General features: G+C 40.9%; 1 protein-coding gene across 1 annotated transcript in view; it reads left to right on the top strand.

The window, feature by feature from the left end:
* The first annotated feature begins 1849 nt into the window (after window positions 1–1849).
* nlgn2a (neuroligin 2a) overlaps window positions 1850–26099 on the top strand; it is a 604796-nt gene continuing 580546 nt past the window's right edge. Inside the window, exon 1 of the mRNA XM_039746931.1 lies at window positions 1850–2899. The gene's annotated coding sequence lies outside the window, so the exon portion shown is untranslated. The remainder of the gene's footprint in view (window positions 2900–26099) is intronic.

The following is a 26099-nucleotide window of genomic DNA, read 5'->3' on the forward strand; positions in this document are numbered from 1 at the left end:
TCGGTACCCCCATTAACATGTCTATCGAGGTGATCACCATCGATCAAAGAACTGTCACTTACCGAGTGGTTTCCATGCCCGGAGATACCACCTACCTTTTCCATTCTCTGTGTTACATATTGCACGGCCATATCAGGCTCACTCTTGATATCCGGAGGAACATTGTGTCTTATGTATTGAATGACTGGGACAGGTTCAAGGTGTGGACTGATGACGGTACAGGAGATAATTATACTACACAGGAGCACTAGAAGAGTGAAATGCTTAAGCCCTTCACCTATGGTTCTGCATGTGAATTGATGGCTGCCGCTGAATTGTTCGGTTGTCGCTTTGAAGTGTACCGAAATGGCCAAATATTTTACACCTTTCAACAACCGCCAGTGCCTCTTAAACATCTTAGATTCACAGGTGATGATTTCAGTAGTGGACACTTTGATGTTTATGAATGTTTAAACTCTAAAAAGCTGGATGTGAAGTTATCGATGAAACTGGTTGTATACTTACAACGCTTGACAGATGGCGAATGTCTCTTCAACACAATAAGTCCTGCAAATACTGTCCTAATTGAAACAAACCATGAAACTCAAACCGATTATGACAGCAGCAATCCAAGCTGTGAGATTTGAAACAAGATTACTGTTCACATGGCCAACTGTACGTTGCATGCTCAAGAGTAAGCTCAGCGCACAGCTTGGTCATATTACAACCGGAGGGCCGAACTGACAACGTGGTATACAAAGAGACCCTAAACAAATAATTATTGCTATATTTTCCCTCAGTTTATAAAGGCTTAATTTTCTTCTTAATAAAAATTTTAAGGCAGTACTTCGCCGCTGCAAAGCGCGGGTATTTTGCTAGTAGAGAATTAAATAGGACCCAAAATGAATCCCTGACGAACACCATATTTAAGAGGAGCAGTAGATGAAAAAGAGGAATTTAAAGTCACTGAAAAGTGTCTACCAGTTAAATATGACCTGGACCAGTTAAGAGCAGCCCCTTTAAGCCCAACAAGATGTTCAAGCCACATCAGCAATATTTCATGGTCAATGATGTCAAAGGCAGCATACAGGTAAAGGAGGAGAAGATCTGCCGCATCACCTGAGTCAGTAATAAGAGAGATGTCGTTGAACACTTTCAGGAGTGCCGTTTCAACACCATGATAATGCCTAAAGCCAGATTGGTAGATCTCAAATAAATTATTGGAGTTAAGGTGATTGACCAATTGATTATAAATAATTTTTTAAAGAATTTTAGCCAGAAATGGCAGCTGGGAAATTGGATGAAAGTTGGTTAAAACTCCAGGATCTAATCCGGCTTTTTTAGATCGGGACGGACTGCAGCATGTTTAAAAAATGAGGGCACAACCCCCGAACTAATAGAATCATTGATGATGGCTAGTAAGGATGGGCCCAACACATCAAAGGCTTCCACTAAGAGACCTAGTGGTACAATATCGAGGGGGCTAGAGGCTGGTTTAAGGGTCTATCTATCTATCTATCTATCTATCTATCTATCTATCTATCTATCTATCTTTCTGTTATATAGTGCCTTTCTTGTATATCTAATAATTAGCATTTACCAATATATATATATATACTTGCTCAATTTACAATTATATATATATATATATATATATAATGCCAATCCATTACATTTCTGAAGCAGCGTAGTAGCTTCAGGTGATGTGGAAATTATGATCATCGTCATCATCATCATCATCCAAGCATACATGTAAACATTTACCCCAAAAAAACACCACACGCCCGCGCACACGGACGCAAAAAAGCCCACACGCGCGCTTCCCCTTTAAGGCACCGTGACGTCACCCCGATGCAGGGCTCTCCGAGCTGTGCATGAAAGCGTCTCAAGCTCTGCCCGCTTCATCTGGAGGAGCCGCTTGTCAATGGGGAGGAATTAAAAAGGGGGATAACGTTAAATAACACGGGAAAGAAGAAACGGTAATGGCAAGAAGTCCGTGATGCTGGGGCAGGAGGATATAGTAGGCTGAAGATTCGGAACGTCTTCTTTTATTTATTTATTTATTTATTTTCAGATTTTTTTTCCCGCAGGCATCCGCTATCCCTAAATCAGTGAGCGAGGCGATCATGTCATCAGCACCGAGCACAAAGCACTTTGTGTGTGAGATTTGTTGTGCGGTGGCTTTTTTGCGAATTGGCTGAAAACACAGCAAGTGCGGAACGGGAAAAAGGGTGTCAGAGAAAACGGAACAGACGGACAAACGGTGGTTGCAATAATGACCGACAGACAGAAGAGTGTTCACGGTGAGAGCGCATTGAGCTTGGATTTATAAAAAGGACGCTACCGATCAGAGGAGAGATCCGCTCGCTTGCATATCTTCCCTGAGTCTATTCATGTATTTTTTTCAGGGGAGGCGGGTGGACGCTGGAATGCATTTGAAATTCAGATGATCACTCTGGATGGGGTGGGGGGGAGAAGAACGACTGAATAAAGTCGAGATGTCGCACGGATTGCTTTTCTTACCAAGTGAAGAATGCCCAGATCTGTTTTTTAAATGCTCGGGTCAGGTGTTGGCTTGGCTACAAATAAAAACCCAGCTGCTGCTTTCTGCAACACAGGAGGGGGGTTTGGAGCAGAACTAAAACGATATATCGATAAATACAAAAAACGAGGAAGATTTTCCCCAAACCCCCCAAACTAACCCCCGCCCCGATCATTTTTTTAAAATTATTTTAAATCCAGTATAGGATGACAACAGTATCGACGCATCTGGAAATCCTTTAAGGAATATGACGAGTCTTCACCGAAGCAAGCAAGATCGAGAAAGGGAATTAAAAAATAGATCTATATTCTTATTCTAAAGCAGAGTGATAAAGCAAACCCCCCCTAGCGGATCTCACGTTTTTGAAGACATCTGGAGGTAAGCGGTGCGACTTCGGTTTTAAACCTAACGGTGTTCTGTAAATGTATGCATAAGTAGAAAAATAACTTGGCGGCTTTACCGATGCACTTTTGGACACCACGGTGTCTGTCCACTTTCACAGCTGGACACATCCGGCAACGGTGCAGCGTGAAAAAGATTGCGCGGCTTTCAGTTTGATATATAAATAAGACATCAGCTGTGAGAATAAGTTGGGGAAGGATGTGTGTGTGTGTAGTGATGGGGTGGTGTGTGTAGGGGGTTAGTCTGTTGTACAAAAAAATAAAGCGCTGTCTGTAATTATATAACCTTTTAACTGTCGTGCTGCTGATTGGTGTTCCGCGTTAGCACAGGTTCACCGCCTCCTGCTGCCTCGCAGTAGCTCTTCTGCCGCACGTCTGCACGCCCCTGTGTGCTAATTGATCGTTTCGTTTTATGTTGATTGAACCACTCAGCAGTAGCTTCTGTTACTGTCCTGAGCATCGTGATGTCGGGACGTCGGCTAGAAGCAGCTGCGAGCTGAAGCGAGCTGAAGCGATGATCGTCTTCTTTCAAGGAAGACCATTCGGCAAAACAGAACATCATACAAGTGATGTGAGGCAGCAGCCCTATGCGGGGCTCCTTATGAGGGTGGCTCGCTGTAGTGATGCAGTTCTTACTGCTTAGTAGACTTTATTTATACATCATGCTTTAAATATCAAAACTTTGGGTTATCATAACAAATGCGTACATACGGAAATGTGTCGCCATGAATAAGGTGCTCCAGTCTGATTTTTTTCAGAGTGTCAAATGACAGCAGATGTAAGGAATCTATCTATCTATCTATCTATCTATCTATCTATCATATAGTGCCCGCTTTACACATCTAGCTATTTCCGGAAAGTCCGTTGAAAAGCTTGTTTATTAAGTTACAGCACCGCTTCATTTATTTTTTCCTGAGCCGTGATGTTTTTTCCCCGTTACATTTCGGGAGTTTTACAATGAGACTACAGGGATCTACATATCATCCTTCTCATTTGTAGTTGAACATTTTATACTGTTTGTTTGTCGTTTATTGTCTTGCACAACGGCATCTCAATGATGACTTCTTTATCAACAGATTTTTCATGTCCTAAGCGAGAGAGAGAGAGTACGTGATGGTTTGACATAAAAACGTGTCGGCGGCGATACTATCTCCAGTGCGTGGAACATCATAATTTATCAGATTGGCCGCTCGCTCGGCGTTACAAATGGCCAGGCAAACCTCCAGCCACCCCCAGCCTCCCATTCACGCGGGAACAATCAAGGCTTTCACTTACCCCAGTGGACTCAAATAAAAGTGGGAAACAAGTGGCTTCACTTGGGACATGAGATGGCATATCAGATCAGCTCGAACTACACGATACAGAAGGCATACATCCTCACACATGTTGATGTAGTTGAGGGGCTGTTGCTGACATCGAGAGCATTGCCGCTGACGTACTTACGCGCATGTTAACGGAACCAAAAGCCGAGTGCACTGAAAACGACACTGTGCCTTTTCTTAAGAAACTCGTTCACATTTATTGGATTTCCAGTTTCTCAAAGATGGATCTGCATAGCCTCTGAGAGGAGGAAGGACTGGCGTGTGGTTGGTGAGCGCGTCTGTCTGTGCGTGTCAATTCTGAAGGGCCTCACTGCTGAAGTATCGCTTATCTCATGTTCTACAAAATGGGAGACAACGGGGACTTGTGTCTGCCAGCTAAGGAAATTGACTACAGAAAAAAAAAGAAATAATAATAATGACACACACAATCGCACTGTGAGCTCTTCATAGGATCTATCTATCTATCTATCTATCTATCTATCTATCTATCTATCTATCTATCTATCTATCTATCTATCTATCTAGTTCATTTCCTTAATTCCCAATATTTCCATAAAACTCAATGCTCAAGTCATGTCATCTTTGTCACACGCTTCTTTTCTTTATGCTGTACATCCTTATAAAGAGAAAACAGAGATGTCCACATTAATTCAGGGATTTCTGTGCCATATTCCTTGCAATACAACATATACAATTTCCCCTTATCTATATATTATACAGTACTTTTCATATCTACAGTATTTATCTATCTATCTATTATATAGTGCCTTTCATATCTACAGTATTTATCTATCTAATATATAGCACCTTTCACATCTATCTTTACTTATTTTATTAATATTTTGGAAATTAACTACTTTCTGAACGGCCTGTGCTTATGGACAGTGATCATCTCATAGGAGACCTGAATGCTTATATTTGGCACATGATTAGAGAAGCAGACAATTTTTATATAAACTATGTTTTTACTGTATGTTTGTTTATAGATTGATATATTTACTATATTATATTTGTATTTTATTTGCATAATATTTAGTATATTCCAATTCATTTCAAGTTTAGAGTGTTGCACTTTATACAATAGTTACAAATATAGTATAGTTACAAGACATGCAATTTAAATGTAAAACATAATATTGAAAAATGTAAAAACATGCTACAATATATGTACTGTATACAGAAAGAAATGTGTGTGTATATACTAATATACAGTATATAGTATGTTATATATATATATACTGTATATATACACTGCATTAAACAAAAGAGAGTATATTGTGTATACACCACTGAACCTCTCTCCATCAAAGGCTCCGTTTTGTTCCCCGAGTTGACCACACCGTAGCTTTAGGGAAAAGCCCATTAGGAAACATTTTTTGGCCATGGCACAGGTATGTAAAGTCGCACTCAGTGCCAGTGCTAGGTTATTTTGCTCCCTAGGCCAAGCTTATTAGCACTCCTGCCATTAGACACTTCAGCATTTTCTTCTGATATTCCTTCTTTCTCTCGAGGCAGAGACCACAGGAGGATAGTGCAGACTTTAATCTACTACAGTTACTTTAGTATAATGACTATTGTATTATATGTGTTTATTGTTTTTCTTATATTGTCTTTTATTGTACTTTGACATCCATGTGCTTTATGTTTTTGCTGTGGTATCCTATCGAATTTCCCCTTGGGGAGTAATAAAGTACAATATATCTAACCTTTAAAGAAGAATCTTTGATTCTTGGCTGGGCTATTTGATGTATGTAGGTAGCGTATCCTCCCAGTGTTCAAGTGTTTCATTTTCTTTTTCAGTTCCTTTGCTTTTCTGCCACATCTCCTGATGTATGGTCTTTAGGTTAATTGACAACTGTAAATCACTCCTGGTGTGAATAAGTGCAGGCGTGAGTGTGCCCTGCCATAGACTGGCATCTCATTTTAGAGTTGGTTCCTGACATACAGGGAAGTCAGTTAAGGCTACTGTGACCTGCAGGCTTTGAAAATCAATGAATATGTGTGTGTGTGTGTGTGATGTTTATCCACATGTTTGAGTAGTGGGCTGAAGGCATGGAACCTTTCCAGAGAGTGCCTTCCTTTACCCTTTTCTCCGATTCGCCATCCCCATTTTGACGACCCCACAACCTGCTTTGGGATGAACTCCACCTTCACCTCGTGAGGCAGCTTGTTTGGAGTATGTGCAGGCAATTGGAAGGTGTGCTTGATGGATGCTATTTTTTATTATATTTCATTTTTTTCATTCAGAGAGTGGTGACTTCACCTGAGGCCGTCAATTGATTACCTGATTGATCCTTTCCAGGTTTCAGAGAAAATGTTGGCATTAGTTGTAGAAAGCACCAGCGGGCACTGTCAGTCATGGGGGCTTGTATTGCTTTATTTATTTATTTATTTATTTATTTTATTTTTTTACAATCTTGTGTCAATTAACTGCAGGTGCCATTATCAGTGAGTAGGGGTGTTTTTCTGTCCCTGTGTTCATTTGAATTTATTTGTAACCAGTCATTAGAAGGTATAATGATCCTCGCATGGCTAAATTCTCTATGTCGGTACCTGTGCACAGCCCCCTTTTAACAGCAGGCTGCCTTAGGTACTCGATGGCCTACTGTACTTTACTTGCCCTCATGAGTGCCTTTTGATACTTGGCCACTCTGCTGCTCTGTTAAGGATTTGTTACTGCTAATTCACTTTCTGTCTCACAAATGCATCACCAGTGTGGGCTCAAATCAGACATTACATCTCTAACTAAGGTCACTGCTAACGTTGAAGTTATCCTCAAAAGACCTTCGCCTAAAGCACATATCTGTTGGCCCCGGCGTACCCTACTCTCAGGGGTCTGGATTAATTAAAAAGAAAAGAAAAGTTTGAGACATCTTCAAGTGCCGGGTCCATTCTGTGTTTAACAGGACACCTACAGTGGCTCTAAAGGTGTAAGGACCTGTCAACACTAAGAGCCTCATCTGGCTGTTCTTACATATTGGCACCCATGTTGTGAAGACCATTGTGAGGATTAACAGCCAGTACAAATATGAAGGATGAGGCCTGGACCTGCAATGCAGCGTAGGCCATGTACAGTTTAATTGATTGATAAAACGGGGGACCTCTGTCCACTTTGCAGCTTAGGCCAGGTAGAGTTTGTTTTATCCTTCACTTGGGACAACTTCTGTAAGTTAGTAACTCTTGTCCTTTATCTATCTATCTATCTATCTATCTATCTATCTATCTATCTATCTATCTATCTATCTATCTATCTATCTATCTATCTATCTATCTATCTATCTATCTATCTATAATAAGACAGAGAGCCACCTGGTCACCTATATAAGGTTGTATTATTTTTTTACTAACACACACATTTGTACTCTGCTTACACTTGTGGCATATTATCTGTAATGCATGATGAATACCTTTGTAACTTTTCTTCCACATATTCTGGTAGTCCATCTTGCTGCCTGAGGTCAAAGTTATACAAGAAAGTGTAACATACAGTTAGGTCCATAAATATTTGGACAGAGACAACTTTTTTCTAATTTTGGTTCTGTACATTACCACAATGAATTTTAAATGAAACAACTCAGATGCAGTTGAAGTGCAGACTTTTAGCTTTAATTCAGTGGGTTGAACAAAAAGATTGCATAAAAATGTGAAGCAACTAAAGTATTTTTTAACACAATTCCTTCATTTCAGGGGCTCAAAAGTAATTGGACAAAATAAATAACTGGAAATAAAATGTTCATTTCTAATACTTGGTTGAAACCCCTTTGCTGGCAATGACGGCCTGAAGTCTTGAACTCATGGACATCACCAGATGCTGGGTTTCCTCCTTTTTAATGTTTGTTTGTGGGTCTTTCTGTCCGAAGTTTAGACTTCAACAAGTGAAATGCATGCTCAATTGGGTTAAGATCAGGTGACTGACTTGGCCATTTCAAGAATTTTCCACTTCTTTGCTTTAATAAACTCCTGGGTTGTTTTGGCTGTATGTTTTAGGTCATTGTCCATCTGTATCATGAAACGCTGCCCAATCAATTTGACTGCATTTAGCTGGACTTGAGCAGACAGCATGTCTCTGAACACCTCAGAATTCATTTGGCTGCTTCTGTCCTGTGTCACATCATCAATAAACACTAGTGTCCCAGTGCCACTGGAAGCCATGCACGCCCAAGCCATCACACTGCCTCCACCGTGTTTTACAGATGATTTGGTATGCTTTGGATAATGAGCTGTTCCACGCCTTCTCCATACTTTTTTCTTGCCATCATTCTGGTAGAGGTTGATCTTGGTTTCATCTGTCCAAAGAATGTTTTTCCAGAACTGTGCTGGCTTTTTTAGATGTTCTTTAGCAAAGTCCAATCTAGCCTTTCTATTCTTGAGGCTTATGAGTGGCTTGCACCTTGCAGTGCACCCTCTGTATTTACTTTCATGCAGTCTTCTCTTTATGGTAGACTTGGATATCGATACGCCTACCCCCTGTAGAGTGTTGTTCACTTGGTTGGCTGTTGTGAAGGGGTTTCTCTTCACCATGGAAATGACTCTGCGATCATCCACCACTGTTGTCTTCCATGGACGTCCAGGTCTTTCATGTTGCTGAGTTCACCAGTGCTTGCTTTCTTTCTCAAGATGTACCAAACTGTAGATATTGCCACTCGTAATGTTGTAGCAATTTCTCGGATGGGTTTTTTCTGTTTTCACAGCTTAAGGATGGCTTCTTTCACCTGCTTGGAGAGCTCCTTTGACCGTATGTCTGTTCACAGCAAAATCTTCAACATGCAAGCACCACACCTCAAATCAACTCCAGGCCTTTTATCTGCTTAATTGATATGACATAGCAACTGACTTGGACAAACCTGCCAATGAAATAGCCTTTGAGTCAATTGTCAAATTACTTCTGAGCCCCTGAAATGAAGGGATTGTGTTAATAAAAATGTTTTAGTTGCCTCATATTTTTATGCAATCTTTTTGTTCAACCCACTGAATTAAAGTCTGCACTTCAGCTGCATCTGAGTTGTTTCATTTAAAATTCATTGTGGTAATGTACAGAACCAAAATTAGAAAAAAGTTGTCTCTGTCCAAATATTTATGGACCTAAGGCTGCTTCTGTCCTGTGCCCTGCTATGTATGAGGGCTATAGCAGGATTTGGAGCATTTTGTTTGTGTACATAATAAAGAGTATAAGGGGGTGAATAAGGTCACCCTAGGACCACGACAAAACACTTGGCGTAGTCAGCAGGATGGCATTTGCACATTGGGTAGGTGGAGTTCAGTGGTGATGCTGCACAGAAAAGATGGTGACTGACACGGAGTGAGGGATCCTCTGACCTCACCAGGAAGCACTTTGCTTACAGTGTTTAGAGATGGTGTCTGTGTGGCTGACTAATGTGAGTCCTCCTATTACCTCACGCTGCAAATAGACCGCTTCTAATCCAGACGTTACGAGTTTGTGACTGACCACCAGCAGTTCACCATAGTGCAAATCTTTGAACTAAGTTGCCTCGTGGTGTGAGTCCATAGCAATTCACATGATGATTTGTACTGTGAATGGCTAGAGGTTTAAGGGAGACTCTGGGTCTACTCTGTAGCTTAGGCCAAGTACATTAGTAACACTTCATAACTTCAACAGTAATTCTTTTAGTCATTTATTGTATCTATCAATCTATCAGTCTTATAAAGTATCTATCTATCTATCTATCTATCTATCTATCTATCTATCTATCTATCTATCTATCTATCTATCTATCTATCTATCTAATTGCGATTTACAAATACATACACGATGTGGCCAAAGTTATATATAAGTTTGTTGGACATCCCATTCCAAAACCACATGACAGCCTCCACTTTACTCACTCCTCAAGATTTTGGACTGTGTCTGTTGGGATTTGTGCCTCTTCATTCCAAGTAGCATTTGTGTGGCCAGGTGCTGATGTTGGACGAGACCTTGATCAGAATGGGCGTTTCAGTTCGCTCAATTGGGTTGAGGTCAGGGCTGTGTGCGGGCCATTTGAGATTCTCCATGTATCTTTATGGACCTGGCTTTGTGCACAGGGGCACAGTCTTGTTGGAACACAAAGGGACCTCCCCAAAACTGTTGTCAAAAAAGTTGTAAATGCATAATGGTGCACAATTAAATGTCTTTGTTTGCTTCAGCCTTAAAAAGGATCCTTCACTGGAACCAAGGGGCCTAGCCCAATCCCTGAAAAACAGCTCAGAGCATTATTCTGCTTATGCCAAGCCTTGCAGTAGGCACTATGCAGTCCAGAAGGTAGCGCTGTCCTGGCGTCCGCCAAATCGAGGTTCATTCATCAGACTGTCAGATAGTGAAGTGTGATTCATCACTGCAGAGAACTTGTTTCCACTGCTCCAATGGCGAGGTGATTTACGCCACTCCAGCTGACGCTTAGCACTGCACATGGTGATTTTTGGCTTTAGTTGCTTATCCGCCTATTCTGCATGTTGTTCTAATATGGGATGTTATCTGGGCATTGTTTTGCAGTTGCTAAGAGGCTGGATTTTGAACCCCTAATGTTGCTCGTTCAAGTCCCACCGCCTCCCACACAAGTCACTTAAGCTGTTTTGTCTCCAGCTGCTAGTCATTGATGTAAACTATGGTACTGTAGATTCAATTTGTAAGTTGCTTTGGAGAAAGTTGTCTGCCAAATCTACAATAATGATAGTTAATATGGGTAGAATACCTCCAAACTGAACATAGACAGCGGACATGCTGCGAGGGGGTACCACCCATCTCACCTCAGTGTTACTGCCTGTCTGTTCCTCCTCCAAGGCTTATGTTGCCCTCCTACAGTTCAATGGACTGGCACCAGCTTCCCCAAGACCCTGCTCAGCATAAGTGGGTTTTTAAAGATGGACAGATGAATTTCATAACATGACTTCAAATTTCTAAATAGTCTGATTGCTTTCGATTTACGACCTTGACCCTCCATAAAAGATTATATTTGTATTTTTTCCTTTTCTTTTCAAAAGTAGAGACAATCAAATTCTCTTAAAGATAAGTAGGATTAAGTCTCCAACCCACTTGTGTTATGGTGGCCATTTTCTTCCCACCACCCAGTTGCAGTAAAAAGAACCCAAGAATGTGTTTACATGTCTTTGCCAGGCGCTGGCAGTGCTTTTGCCCCTGTCACTCTGTTGTCCTTTTTTTTTTGCTCCTGCTGTCACTACTGTGAAGACATCCAAACTCGACTCGAGATCAGACAGAGGATATCTGGTGGGCAGATGCGTGCTGGGAATTTCATTGGGAAAGCTTATTTTTAAAAGCCCACGTCTTTTTTTCCAAGTTGAAGATTCACAGCCGGTATTAAATGAACTGTGTTTGTGAATGACAGAGATGGATGTGTGTCAGTGAGGCAGCTGGGCTTTCCTCCATGTTGCATAATCTCCAGTTCAGAAGCGAGAGCCTACGCGCCACTAACTCACTCATGTACGTAGTGCACAGTTCCATTATGGCATTAAGAACTGGAGGGTGGCATGGTGGCGCTGCTGCCTCACTGTAAGGAGCCCGGGGTTCGCCTTCTAGATCCACCCTATGTGGAGATTGCATGGTCTCTCCGTGTCTGCGTGGGGTGTGGGCTCCATGGTTTCTTCTCACAGTCAGGAGATATGCAGGTTAGGTGGATTGGCAATGCTAAATTGGTTCGAGCATGGGTGTGTTTGCCTTATGCAGGGATTGTTCCTGCCTTGTGCCCTGTGCTAGATGGGATACACACCAGCCTCCTACGTGACCCTGGTCTGGATGAAGTGGACTAGAAAATGACATGACATGATATTAAGTACTGTATGGCTGCTGTGCTGGACACTGAGACACAAGCACAGCTATGTGGGAAAATATGAGACATATCCTCGCCATAGCAGACCTAAGAGTAAGAGTTGGTGAGTGAAGTATTAAATGAAGGAAAGTGCTGATTAGATCTGGGCCCTAACATGAAAGAAGCCTTTTTCACAGATCTATAGATATATCCATTGTAATAACCATTTAGTGCTTATAGACTGTAAATGAAAGGCTGCTCCAGTATGCATCTGACTCATTTGTTTTCGAACTTCCCTAAGTCCAGGTCGGGGTCAGCAGCAATGGGCACAGTCTCATACACACTCACCCACCATCTGAAGCTACGTCCACAGTATCTCAGTCCACAGTTGTGTTTTTACTCTTCACACATGATGTAGCCATTTGCATGCACATTGGTGGAAAGCCTCCTTGGAAGGATGGTAACACCACTGGGGCCATGAGTTATCATAAAACTGTAGCAACAGGTAAATTATTTGCCTAATTTAGTGCGAGTATGACGTATTCAAACTGCACAGAATGCAGGTAAGCACCAAGGACAGCAACTCTTCTATGCCGGCGAACGTCGTACTATGGTTTTCTTCGGTGAAGGGTGACCAATCATGGGATGAGATGTAATGAGTTGTAATAAGTGAGATCCAATCAGAGAAGGGCCATGTAATCACCACAAACAAATCAGAGTGTGTGTTTTCAAAAGTCCCATCCACCGGCGTTTTCAAAAGTAAATGGGTCTGGGAAACGCTTTCAAAAGTCTCTGTTTTTGGGTAGCGTGGACCAAAGCTGAAAACAGAAACTAACGTCTGCATTTTTAAATGGAGATGTGGTAGTGTGGACGTAGCCTGAGGCTCTCCTATTAACTTCACATGCATGTCCAGAGACACCAGGAGAACATGCACACTCCACACAAATGGTGTCCAGGCTGAGATTTGAACCCTTGAACTTTGGAGCAGTGAAACAACAACACTACTATGCATAATATAAGAGGATCATGCAATTAATTTTGTAAGAGAATAGATAAGACTGAGTAAAGGTTTGAGGCACCCGAAGGCAAACACTGTAAATTGAATGGAAAAAATAAACCTGGTAAACAAATAGCATTGAGAAAAAACATCTTTTTAAACTCGAGTGTAAATCTCGACTGCCCTAAGATGGTGAATCCTCCAGCTTTAAGGACTTCCACCAGGAAGAGGCGGGTGCAGGCGGACAGACACTGGAAATGACATTGGAGGTGGAAAAACAGTGAATCTTTTGGTCTGAAGACTGAGGAATAGTAGAGACATCAGTAGACGGCACCAACTCCTGGATGGGCAGGTTATTACCATTACTACAGCCTTCACCTGCTTCCTATGCACATGCACATAACAATATTAACAATAATTGAAGGATATGGAAAACTTCTTGGAATAACCAGAAACTGTAGTTTATCACTGTGTGAGTCCCTAAATGGCACCTCATACTTTGTTGTAATGTTACAGTGATTGGAACTGTAAAGGGAACATATCTTTGATACAATAAACATATCTCATCAAGGGGGAGCACTCATCGTCATGGTCCTCAAAGCAAGGTATTCATATGAGTACGCTGACTTACCAAACACTCCACCATGCTCCTTATTTTGAGGTACATAAGAAGATGGAGAAACATAGGGTTACGTACAAGAGTGGAGGAAGATGCACACAGGTAGATTACATCCTATGCAGAAGAGTTGATCTGAAGGAGATTAAAGACTGCAAAGTGGTGGCAGAGGAAAGTGTAGTTAGACAGCATAGGATGGTGGTCTTTAGGATGACGTTGGAGATCAAGAAGAGGAAGAGAGTGAGGGCAGAGCCAAGGATCAAATGGTGGAATTTGAAAAAGGAACACTGCAAGGTTGAGTTTAGGGAGGAGGTGAGACAGTCACTGGGTGGCAGTGAAGAATTACTAGACAGCTGGGACACTACAGCAGACGTAGTAAGGGTGACAGCAAGAAGGGTGCTTGGCATGACATCTGGAAAGAGGAAGGAGGAAGAGGAAACCTGGTGGTGGAATGAGAAAATACAGGAGAGTATACAGAGGAAGAGGATGGCAAGGAAGAAGTGGGATAGTCAAAGAGATGCAGAACGTAGACAAGAGTACAAGGAGATAAGGCGCAAGGTGAAGAGAGAGGTGGTGAAGGCTAAAGAAAAGGCGTATGATGAGTTGTATGAGAGGTTGGACACTAATGAGGGAGAAAAGAACCTGTACCGATTGGCTAGACAGAGGGACCGAGCTGGGAAAGATGTGCAACAGGTTAGGGTCATAAAGGATAAAGATGGAAACGTACTCACACGCGAGGAGAGTGTGTTGAGCAGATGGAAAAAGTACTTTCAGAGGCTGATGAATGAAGAGAACGAGAGAGAGAAGAGGTTGGATGATGTGGAGATAGTGAATCAGGAAGTGCAACATATTAGCAAGGAGGAAGTAAGGACAGCTATGAAGAGGATGAAAAATGGAAAGGCTTTTGGTCCAAATGCCATACCTGTGGAAGCATGGAGGTGTCTAGGAAAGATGGCAGTGGAGTTTTTAACCAGATTGTTTAATGGAATCTTGGAAAGTGGGAGGATGCCTGAGGAGTGGAGAAGAAGTGTACTGGTACTGATATTTAAGAATAAGGGGGATGTGCATGACTGCAGTAACTACAGGGGGATAAAAATGATGTGCCATGGCATGAAGTTATGGGAAAGAGTAGTGGAAGCTCGGTTAAGAAGTGAGGTGATAATTACTGAGCAGCAAGATGTTTTCATGCCAAGGAGGAGTTGCATTGTGTCTTTGTGGACCTGGAGAAAGCATATGACAGGGTGCCTCGAGAGGAGCTGTGGTATTGTATGAGGAAGTCGGGAGTGGCAGAGAAGTACGTAACATTTGTGCAGGATATGTATGAGGGAAGTGTGACCGTGGTGAGGTCTGCTGTAGGAGTGACAGATGCATTCAATGTAGAGGTGGGATTACTTCAGGGATTGTCGCTGAGCCCTTTCTTATTTGCAATGGTGATTGACAGGTGGACAGACGAGATTAGACAGGAGTCCCCGTGGACTATAATGTTTGCTGATGACATTGTGATCTGTAGCGATAGTAGGGAGCAGGCTGAGGAGACCCTGGAGAGGTCAAGATATGTTCTAGAGAGGAGAGGAATGAAGGTCAGAAGGACCAAGACAGAATACATGTGTGTAAATGAGAGGGAGGTCAGTGGAATGGTGAGGATGCAGAGAGTAGAGTTGGTGAAGGTGGATGAGTTTAAATACTTGGGATCAACAGTACAGAGTAATGGGGATTGTGGAAAAGAGGTGAAAAAGAGAATGCAGACAGGGTGGAATGGATGGAGAAGAGTGTCAGGAGTCATTTATGACAGATGGTTATCAGCAAGAATGAAACGGAAGGTCTACAGGACGATAGTGAGACCAGCTATGTTATATGGGTTGGAGACGGTGGCACTGACCAGAAAGCGCGAGACAGAGCTGGAGGTGGCAGAGTTAAACATGCTAAGATTTGTGTTTGGTGATGAAGAGGATGGACAGGATTAGAAATGAGTACAGTAGAGGGTCAGCTCAAGTTGGACGGCTGGGAGACAAAGTCAGAGAGGCGAGATTGCATTGGTTTGGACATGTGTAGATGAGAGATGCTGGGTATATTGGGAGAAGGATGCGAAGGATAGACCTTCCAGGTAAGAGGAAAAGAGGAAGGCCTAAGCGAAGGTTTATGGATGTGGTGAGAGAGGACATGCAGGTGATGGGTGTAACAGAACAAGATGCAAAGGACAGAAAGATATGGAAGAGGATGATCCGCTGTGGCAACCCCTAACGGGAGCAGCCGAAAGAAGAAGAAGAAGAGTGCAGCAGAGTGGGGAGAAGAGCATGTGTGTGTGAGCTGGGGTGACAAATCAGCTGGGAGCTGACTGGGACGAGGGATTATCAGTTATTTGCTCTAGTTATCATTCTGGTACAGATGCTGAAATGTTGAACACTGGTATCGGTACTAAAGTGAACATTTTAGAACCATTCAAACACGGCATGCAAAAATGATGTGTTATATAGTGCATTTTACGTGAAGTCTTACAAGTATGGAAGTAAGAATAATGCTTACAAATACATACAGACATATATGCATAAAAATGTTATGCGGTGCTTCTATACAAAGTGGTTTTCAAATCATAAAGGCAGAGTCCAAGACAGTGGGGTAGCTAGCTTTCTGAAGGCCCCTGTGCTGCGCCCTGAGGTGGGCCCCTCCTGTCTGGCATAATTGTTAGTCATTTATTCGCAATTACATCCTAGGGGCCGGCTGGGCAGTGGTGTCCAGGACCGTGTCACTATCAGATCACATGCTGGTGACAAACAAACCGGCTCTCCAAATGGACTTTGTAATAACTTTTTTAAATCGCTTTATTACAGTTGCTCTACGTTAGAAAAATTAAAGTAAATTGTGGGAATGGAATGTGGGAGGTGTGGGTAGTAGTAGTAGTAATACATAAATAGATGTAAGATGTGGACCCGCTTGCTTTTCCAAGACAACTTTGTGAAGGAAGATGATTAAAATGTAACGTAAGCTAGAAAGTAGAAACTGTTCTGTGCTATAAAATGAAGCCATTTCAATTAGTAGCAAATTAAAATGACAACAGCAGCTGACAGGATACTACTACACAATCCACTTGTTTTACACAAGTTCTGAGAAAATGGACATCATAAAGTCAGGTGTCAATGGTTCCAAAAAATTTGCCTTGTCAGTAGAAAATCACTAGGTCATATATACTGCTTGTTTGTCTTTTGTAGTTTCTCCATTTTTAACGGTTTTAACAGATGACACCTGATCTGAAACCGTTGTATCGCTACTTCCAGACTCACTCACCGAACTGTCTGCATAACCTTCTTGCTGCCGTTGTGACGATTTACCAGCATCAGCATTCTTGGTTACTACTGCTGGCTCTCGCTCAGTTTTGAGAAAGGTAGAAATCTCGGTAAGGTTAGCAGTTTTCAATTCCTGCTGCAGGCATGCCTTACGATTAGCAGCACCACTCTTATAATGTTTGCCGGATCCGCTGCTACTGGCCAACATGGTGTCGTCTGGTGAGAGTATAAAAAGCGTCAAATTGTTCAAATATTTGGCATTTGCCGACTAACGGGGATCATAACTTAACAACAGAATTGCTATGATTTACCGTTTACGAGTTCGAATTTTGCAAACTGTTGACATCAAATCAAAGTACAAAAGTAACAATTATTTACGATAATTATATATATTTATACTGTCCATGTGACATTCTTTTAAACTTCTTCCATTCACGTCTGCTATGGCAAGCCAAAGATCGCCTAAATTAGGAATGTGCACTTCTTTGTAAGGTGGACTAGGACGTGTTGTGCCTCTGATTAGGCTCCGATCCTCCGAACTCCCCAAATCTAAATTTGTGTAAACTGTAGGCCTGCCGAATGCATAATATCATCATGGATTGGATTGTACTTGCCTGGTGATGGTACAAACATGTCACTGAAAGTGTGAATTAATAACGCAAGAACTGTACATGTGATTTAAGTTATTCAGTTTTTTTTTCAAATCTATATAGCCCTGAGTGGGCCCACCAAGCTCGTAGGCCCTTGTGCTTTGCACAATCTTTACAATCCATTGCTACGTCACTGGTCCAAGCGTTTCTATCTATCCATTCATTTTCTGACTCAGTTAATCCCATCCATGGTCACGTGGGTGCATTATGCCTTATTTTTCAATCAAAATCAGGTCATTATATATATATATATAGCGCCCTTCACCGTGTACAGGTTCAGACTGCTTGCACATGTTTAATGCTTATAATCGGTGACAGGAATCATTAAACTGTACTTCGGAAAAAAGAAAAAGGTTTAGGAATGGTTCTGCCACTGGCTCGGATGTCTTTTCTTTTAATTCCTTCTTTTTGATGTGTATTATTCTGAATACTGATCTTCTTATGTATTTAATAGTAGCCACATTACCTGTCCAAGACAGCTAATAGAATACATTCAAAAATATTTGATATCTCTTGCCCTATGTCTCCCTTCATGTCCTTCACTATTTGTCCTCACGTGTCTGAGCCTCTCTCTGTCAGGCGACTGCTCCTTGGACTCTGTTGTAATTTTCGAGTCACCTCCTGTTCTGGTTTTACAGTTGCCGTGTTTGCAGGCGACTCTTTCAGCCTCCTATGCCTTTACTAGTGTCTGTTCACTGACGCTTCTTCTGTCAGGTGCATTCCTGTAATGCCTGCTTCTCAAACTCTGTCATTATTTTTGAAGCTCACCTCCAATCTGATTTCATACTTCTCGTCTTTGATGGTACCACTCGGTGTGGTTCCTGCAGCTTTACTCCTTCTGCTGTGTCTCACGCTCAGACTTCCTCTTTCGACTGCATCACCAAAGTCAAACTGGCCAATCTCACTAAAGCCAAGTTAGTGCCATGTCAGGTCATTCTCATATATATCCTAGATTTTTTTTTTCCTTTCTAAAGATATCAATCAAATGATTTGGAGTCTAAAACAGATGAGCAATTCTCAGTCCTTCACTTTTTAACTAAATGAAATGGTGCACAATCAATACACGCAGGTGTAAATGGAAACCAGCTAAAAGAAGAAAAGCTGGTTTCTTTTTTAATTTGCATCTTTTTGCTAATAAGGGGCAATTAAAAACTGAGAATGCAGCTGTGTAAGACTTAAATAAGCAACAAGGGTTCAAAATCTTAATGAGTGAGACAAATAGACTTAGATCTGTGGGAGGAGGCAAGCTAGCAAACAAGACGGCGTGTGAGTGGACACTACGGATTACCAGCCTCTCAACTACTTCAAGCTGTTTTCTATTTTTTTTCAGAAAATGTCTTACAGTGGGTAACTGATGTTATATACTATTTGAAATCGGGAAAAAAAAATCTAATTCTCACTTAGAGGACCTGTACAAAACGCTTTAAAACCTGGCAAGATCGAATCAATAACTTTTTAGAATAAACATCAACAGCAAAGAAAGAGAGGTGAAAAAAAGAGTGCAGGCAGGGTGGAATGGGTGGAGAATAGTGTCAGGAGTGATTTGTGATAGACGGTATCAGCGAGAGTGAAAGGGAAGGTTTACAGGACGCTAGTGAGATCAGCTATGTTATATGGGTTGGAGATAGTGGCACTGACCAGAAAGCAGGAGACAGAGCTGGAGGTGGCAGATTTAAAGATGCTAAGATTTGTATTGGGTGATGTAGAGGATGGACAGGATTAGAAATGAGGACATTAGAGGGTCAGCTCAGTTTTGATGGATAGGCGAGATTGCGTTGGTTTGGACATGTGCAGAGGAGAGATGCTGGGTGTGATGAGAGAAGGGTGCTAAGGATAGAGCTGCCAGGGAAGGGGAAAAGAGGAAGGCCTAAGCCAGCATTTCTCAACCTTTAAGTATTTGCGACCTGAGTTTTCATAACAGTTTTAATTGCGCCCCCCTAACATTTTTTTGAAAGGAGCCCACTAATACCAATTTGTTCTTTTTTAATTAATGATATATCATAGATGCATATTTTATTATACCTACTTAACTTTTATTGACTCTTGTTTTCTTTTTTTCACATCTTCGTGCCCCACTTTTTGTTACTTTGCGCCCCCCTAGTGGGGCCTGCCCCACAGTTTGAGAGCCACTAGCCTAAGAGAAGGTTTATGGATGTGATGAGAGAGGACATGCAGGTGTAACAGAACAAGATGGAGAGGACAGGACTATATGGAAGAAGATGATCTGCTATGGCAACCCCTAATGGGAGCAGCCGAAAGAAGAAGATTGGAGAGAAAGGATTTTCTTCTCCTTTTTTATTATTTTTTGGCCTACTCTTAAAGTTTTACTCTGGCTGTTTGCCTAGCTCTCTTTCTCATTGGTGGGGGTTGATTTGATTTGAATTTAGTCTTGTCAAGTTTGACTTGCTTGTATAGAATGTTACTTGCTTTTAATAAATTCAATAAAATGTTAAAAAAAAGAAGAAAAAATAAAAAGAAAGTGCCTTTCAGTTTCTGAGTGGTGAGACTAATGGCTATGTAATAGGTCTGTGAATTTAAATGCAGTAGGAGCTCATGGAACACAAAACAGAGTGACATTTGTCATAAATAAGTATTTTAAGTTGATTTCTGTGTGAAACCATTTCTTTGTGTGCTTCTGAGAAAACTGAATTTTTTGGAAATAAATCAGCCCTGGGACAAATGGGGAAAAAAATAGGCAAAAAAGAGTTAAAATATATATTTTGATCACTAGTGGGTACTTAGCAAATGAGGATAAAGTGGACGCCCTTTCACTTTTTCCAAGTTGCTGTTTTGTGGTAACTGCTTCTGTACCCTTGGTAGACCATATTGTTTGTGATGATCCTTGAACTATCTGTTTGCATTGCTCCTTCTAATCAATGGCGGTTCATTGAATGCCCTTGGTGGTGTCGGTGACTTATTATAATTTATTGTGCTTTTCTGAATTCTCTGGCTTTTCTCACTTCTGATCTGTTTTTGAGTATTCTTTCTGGATTTGTGTTTTTTGGGATTTGGTTTGCCTATTTAAGGCAACTCCTGGTATGCCTTTTACACTCCTTGGAGCTTTTGTTTTTTGGAAAAAATATTGTTAGTTATAAAGAATCTTCATCTGCTCTTATTGTTCACAAGCCAAAGGGGGAAGGATCCTTCCACTTGTGGGGCTCATTGCAACACTTTAAGATTAGGGTTGAGGTTACGATTGGGAGCCTGCACTAATACAGCGCGCTGCACCCACCACACGATGAGCCACCTCAGGATTTCAGATTAGGACAGCCGTGCAACGGGTGACACCTCAGTACCACATTAGCTCGAATGGAATGGGACAGTTTATTGGAATTTCCTGCTCCCAAGTTCAAGACAATGTAAGGTTTCATCTTGGGAGACACTTCTGGTGGTCAGAAGTACAGTTTGTGGCAGCTGATGTGACATCGTTGGGTTTGTGCTGCTCTCGGAATCACATCAGAGCTTCTGAGCAATCCACTCCACGCTCATCCTCGAGTGACAGTCATTGGTCACTGCTTGGTCCAATATCTTAACCCTTAGGCCATGGTGCCTTTCCATGATGAAAGTGTTTTATAGGAATACTAGCAAAATACCCGCGCTTCGCAGCGGAGAAGTAGTGTGTTAAAGAAGTAATGAAAAAGAAAAGGAAACATTTTGAAAATAACGTAACCTGATTGTCAATGTAATTGTTTTGTCACTGTTATGAGTGTTGCTGTCATATATATATATACACACACATATAAACATATATATATATATATATATATACATATATATATATATATATATATATACACATATATATATATGTATATATATATATATATATACACATATATATATATATATATATATATATACACATATATATATATATATATATATATATATATATATATATATATATATATATATATATATACACATATATATACACACATACATATATATATACACACACACACACCCACATATATATATATATATATATATATATATATATATACAGTGGTGTGAAAAACTATTTGCCCCTTCCTGATTTCTTATTCTTTTGCATGTTTGTCACACAAAATGTTTCTGATCATCAAACACATTTAACCATTAGTCAAATATAACACAAGTAAACACAAAATGCAGTTTTTAAATGATGGTTTTTATTACTTAGGGAGAAAAAAAATCCAAACCTACATGGCCCTGTGTGAAAAGTAATTGCCCCTGAACCTAATAACTGGTTGGGCCACCCTTAGCAGCAATAACTGCAATCAAGCGTTTGCGATAACTTGCAATGAGTCTTTTACAGCTCTGGAGGAATTTTGGCCCACTCATCTTTGCAGAATTGTTGTAATTCAGCTTTATTTGAGGGTTTTCTAGCATGAACCGCCTTTTAAGGTCATGCCATAGCATCTCAATTGGATTCAGGTCAGGACTTTGACTAGGCCACTCCAAAGTCTTCATTTTGTTTTTCTTCAGCCATTCAGAGGTGGATTTGCTGGTGTGTTTTGGGTCATTGTCCTGTTGCAGCACCCAAGATCGCTTCAGCTTGAGTTGACGAACAGATGGCGGACATTCTCCTTCAGGATTTTTGGTAGACAGTAGAATTCATGGTTCCATCTATCACAGCAAGCCTTCCAGGTCCTGAAGCAGCAAAACAACCCCAGACCATCACACTACCACCACCATATTTTACTGTTGGTATGATGTTCTTTTCTGAAATGCTGTGTTCCTTTTACGCCAGATGTAACGGACATTTGCCTTCCAAAAAGTTCAACTTTTGTCTCATCAGTCCACAAGGTATTTTCCCAAAAGTCTTGGCAATCATTGAGATGTTTCTTAGCAAAATTGATACGAGCCCTAATGTTCTTTTGCTTAACAGTGGTTTGCGTCTTGGAAATCTGCCATGCAGGCCGTTTTGCCCAGTCTCTTTCTTATGGTGGAGTCGTGAACACTGACCTTAATTGAGGCAAGTGAGGCCTGCAGTTCTTTAGACGTTGTCCTGGGGTCTTTTGTGACCTCTCGGATGAGTCGTCTCTGTGCTCTTGGGGTAATTTTGGTCGGCCGGTCACTCCTGGGAAGGTTCACCACTGTTCCATGTTTTTGCCATTTGTGGATAATGGCTCTCACTGTGGTTCGCTGGAGTCCCAAAGCTTTAGAAATGGCTTTATAACCTTTACCAGACTGATAGATCTCAATTACTTCTGTTCTCATTTGTTCCTGAATTTCTTTGGATCTTGGCATGATGTCTAGCTTTTGAGGTGCTTTTGGTCTACTTCTCTGTGTCAGGCAGCTCCTATTTAAGTGATTTCTTGATTGAAACAGGTGTGGCAGTAATCAGGCCTGGGGATGGCTACGGAAATTGAACTCAGGTGTGATACACCACAGTTAGGTTATTTTTTAACAAGGGGCAATTACTTTTCACACAGGGCCATGTAGGTTTGGATTTTTTTTCTCCCTAAATAATAAAAACCATCATTTAAAAACTGGATTTTGTGTTTACTTGTGTTATATTTGACTAATGGTTAAATGTGTTTGATGATCAGAAACATTTTGTGTGACAAACATGCAAAAGAATAAGAAATCAGGAAGGGGGCAAATAGTTTTTCACACCACTGTATATATACATATCTACATACATACATACATACACACACATATACATATATATATATACTGTGTATATGTATATATATATATATACTGTATATATATATATTATATATATATATATATATATCTATACTCTATCTATATATATATCTATATATATATATATATATATATATACTGTATATATATATATATATATACATACAGTAGTATATATATACCCTTTGGGGTGTGGGCAGCTTTTGCTGGGCGTGCCAGAAATCTTAATTTATTTATCCATTCCTAAATAATTAAATGGCCAGGCTGTTTCGTATCAGTGCAATACGCTGCTTGTTAAAACGGATGACTTCCGCTCTTACGTGCACGTAGTGTTGTGTGGGCATTATGAACTTTTGTATCTGTTCAAGTTCTAGTTAAATTTTAAATATAAGTTATTTTTATTTAGTCGACAGAAATATCTTTGGTAGGAATGTAAGTTAAATTTAGTCATCATTGCATAAATTTTTCTTCACCATAGAAATGTAAAGACTAAATTCAACTTACATTCCTACCAAAGATATTTCTGTCGGCTAAATAGAACCTACTTATATCCAAATACATGTAGAACTTGAAAATATATATTTTTTCGAATCTGAGCGCGCATTTTAGATCAACTTAACACTCGAGCCCCGTGCTATTGTGCTCTCGCCTGCCTGCCTCAATAAGTCACCGTCGCTTCGCTCTTACTTTTTTACCATTCATTTAATCATGGGCCTCTCTACAGTTTTGTTTATTTTCGGGTTGTAATGTTCATTAAATTTACGTATCATCTGGTCCATTGGCGGACCGTGCATCTCACACTTAGGCCTTCAGTACTGCTCCGTCTGAATCAACCCGCCCCTCAAAAACGAATTTATGGTTATAAAAACCATCTTAATATGCAGAAATACAGTATAAAGAGCAGCTGTATCGCACATAGATAACTCCTGTAGCCACAATAAATGACTTTATTGAATAGACAAACCAGGAGTGAAGAAGTTCCTTTCTACTGCAGCCACAGCCGCGACACACATAAAAAACATCAATAATAACTCATAAACTTGCAATATTATTTAGGAAAATCGCAACATTTTACTCACCAAAAATTCGGATTATTTGTAAACAAAATCCATCCTCCTCTCTTTCCTCAAAAACAGTTCAATCACTCTGTCATACGAATTATCCGTGCGCCTCAGTTCCACCAAAAAGTCCCTTTCTATCGCCATCGAAGCTTATGCTGAAAATCAAACCTGCGGCTTCTATCCAATCAATGGGTCTGAATATGGTGATGTCGCCGTACGCCTGCTAGAGGGCCGTACTGACACCAACTCAAAATCTGATTGGTTGAAGCAACAGGTTAATCGACATTTATTCTGTGTTAGAGTGCCTGCACAACGGATTGTGAAGTCCTCTCTGCCTGGCAACAAATGATGGCTGAAATGTGATTGGTTAAATGCTGTAATACGAAAATGCATGCCTGGAAGCAGCACTACCATCGGAAAAGCTATGAAAGGAAGCGGACAGACTATTTGGAATTATTTAATAAGTATTCATGGACAAAATATAATTAACATCAGTTTGTGATTCAGATATTTTTACTTATGAATATGCTGAGCACATATTTACCTTATATGGGCAGGCACTCAATTACGTGGGAGGCGTGATGACGCGACACGCAACTCCGTCTCCCACAGCCATCGAGATGCAGTCTATTACAGTATATGGACAAAAAAATAGGTTCCAGTTATGACCATTACGCGTAGAATTTCAAAATGAAACCTTCCCAACTTTTGTAAGTAAGCTGTAAGGAACGAGCCTGCCAAATTTCAGCCTTCTACCTACACGGGAAGTTGGAGAATTAGTGATGAGTGAGACAGTGAGTCAGTCAGTCAGTCAGTGAGTCAGTTAGTCAGTCAGTGAGGGCTTTGCCTTTTATTAATATAGATCACAACACTTTCATGTCAGTATGGACTCATTTGGGGTCACCCAGTCAGTCACTTCTGGTGATCCAACTGGCAGCCCACCCAGGTTAGTGGTGTTCAGTCCATGTCTTGATATCTGTTTTGCGCCTTATTCTTTCTTTATCCCTTGGGACTGTCGGTTCGTTCAACCTGTTACAGAGTTGGCTTTGATTTCTAGTGAAATGACACGCTTGTGTTAATAGTGCTAAGGAATTGCCTTCTGCAGATAATGACATTTAAATGTATTTGTACTCTTTGCGTTTGTAATGATCTTGTGCTAATGAGTTCTTGTGTATTTATGTTTTCAAAATAATTTTAGTCACCTTTTAAAGTCTGTCCATCTATTCATTTCTTTATGACGCTTTTACCCATTTCGAAGTCACTCAGCATAGGACAAGTTGATTTTTTCCTTTCCTCTCTTTCCGGATTGAATATTGATGGCAAAAAGAACCGACATCCCATGATGCTACAGCAGTAATAATCAACAGGCATAGACTTGGGGTCAGAGTGTTTCAGAAATACAAGGATGCAGTCGCACTACAGTGGCTGTAGGGTGTGGTGGGCACCATGGTATGTGGGTGCCTCCTCGCTGTTTGTGATTGTGCTCCTCACCAGATGTCCCTTCTTTATGCCCTCTTATTGTGTGTTCTCTTTGACTCAATTAGTTTGGATTCAGACTGTCAAGGACTATTTAATAAAGAGGCCATCTTGATACTCCAGCAAATGCTACATTTACATGTGTAAAGTTGTGTCTCATTTAATGACGACATAATATGGTTGCAACCAGAGCGTCATTAGTCGATTTCATCATTAAGTGAAACACAATTGTATATTAAGGGGGGTCAGGGGCGTACCTCTGTGTCTGATGATAGTTTTGCCACGCTGACTTTGGATATAAAGCCACACGTTTGCATCGCTGCATTCCACATGCAGTGAGCTGAGAAAACCTACTCACATGCCGGCAACAC

Source organism: Polypterus senegalus, chromosome 3 (genome assembly GCF_016835505.1).
Source record: "Polypterus senegalus isolate Bchr_013 chromosome 3, ASM1683550v1, whole genome shotgun sequence".
Taxonomy (NCBI): Eukaryota; Metazoa; Chordata; class Cladistia; order Polypteriformes; family Polypteridae; genus Polypterus; species Polypterus senegalus.